Genomic DNA, 1,458 nt, shown 5'->3' on the forward strand with positions numbered 1-1,458 from the left:
CCAGGTTGGTCTGACAGGACCTGCCTCTAATGAACCTGTGTTGGTTGCCCCTAAGTGTAATCTCCACTGCTGGCCTCTCATGGACATGTGCCAGAATGATTCTCTCAAAAAGCTTACCCAGGATTGAGGTAAGACTAACTGGCCTATAGTTCCCCGGGTCCTCCTTCCTCCCCTTTTTGAAGATGGGAACCACATTGGCCCTTTTCCAGTCCTCTGGCACCACACCGGAGCACCACGAGTGCTCGTACAGCTGTGCCAGGGGTCCCGCAATGACCTCAGCTAATTCCTTCAGTACTCTAGGGTGGAGACTGTCCGGACTAGCTGATTTGAATACATCCAGTCCCTCCCGAAGTTCCCTAATTAGTTCCTCACTAACCCTTGGCCTAGGTGCGCCTCCCCTGGGGTCTGAGGCGGGCCCAGAGGGGGGGTGGCTTTTCTGGTCCCTGATTAGGAAAATGGAGGCAAAGAATTCGTTAAATATGTTTGCTTTGTCGTCTGGTGTGACGACCAAATTTCCTAGTGTGTCTTGCAGGGGCCCCATGTTACCTGGAACCTTCTTTTTGCCCCCTATGTTGTTGTCCTTGATCTGGGAAGCTAGTCCCAGTTCCACCTCTGCCTTGGCCTTCCTGTCTGCCTCCCTGCATCCCCAAGCAACCGCAGTATAATCCTCCCTGGTGATGGCTCCTCCTTTCCATTGGGTGTATTCCTCCCTTTTAGCTAGGAGACACTCCCGGATGCTTTTGGTGAGCCATGGGGTCTTTTCCGCCTTCCTGCCGTCTTTGATCCGTGTCGGGATTACCTCCCTTTGGGCTTGGAAGATGGTCTCCTTAAGGAACAACCACTCTTCTTGGACACCTGGCTCCCCTCCCCTCCCCTCTGGGACCTCAGTGCTTCCCCGACTATTCTCCTTAGCTCATCGAAGTCTGCCCTCCTGAAATCTAGGACTGCTGTCTTGCTGTTGGCCTTTGCCACCTTGCACTGGATGGTGAATTCCAGCAGGCGATGATCATTGTCTCCCAGGTGGTCAAGCACCCGCAGCCCCCTCACCCGGTCGTCGCTGGTGGCCAGCACCAGGTGCAAAAAGGCATCTCCCCTGGTGGAGCTGTGTGCTTTCTGGGTTAGATGGAGGTACTGCATTCTGGCTAGGAACCTACATGAGCGGTCAGACCTGGCTGACTGCTCTTCCCAGCAGGTGTCTGGAAAGTTCAGGTCACCCATGATGTCCACGTCCTTTGACCTAACTACCTCTGTGAGCTGACTTAAGAATTCCCGGTCTAGCTCTTCCCCTTGGTTGGGTGGCCTGTAGTAGACCCCCACCGTTAAGTCTCTTTCCCCTCGACTGCCTTGTATTCTAACCCAGGGCGCTTCAGAGTGCCCTTCCTCTGACTCTTTGTTAATTGACGAGGATGTGTGTTCCTCCTTAATGTACAGCGCTACGCCCCCACCTTTCCTCCCTGT

At 54.2% G+C, this 1,458-nt stretch overlaps 1 protein-coding gene across 1 annotated transcript in view; it reads left to right on the forward strand.

Moving 5' to 3' along the window:
* The window catches only part of JMY (junction mediating and regulatory protein, p53 cofactor), a 163,975-nt gene that overhangs the window by 87,090 nt on the left and 75,427 nt on the right, over positions 1 to 1,458 (forward strand). The gene's annotated exons all lie outside the window — the stretch shown is intronic.

Source organism: Gavialis gangeticus, unplaced genomic scaffold, assembly GCF_001723915.1.
Source record: "Gavialis gangeticus isolate Ggan-Ray unplaced genomic scaffold, GavGan_comp1, whole genome shotgun sequence".
Taxonomy (NCBI): domain Eukaryota; kingdom Metazoa; phylum Chordata; order Crocodylia; family Gavialidae; genus Gavialis; species Gavialis gangeticus.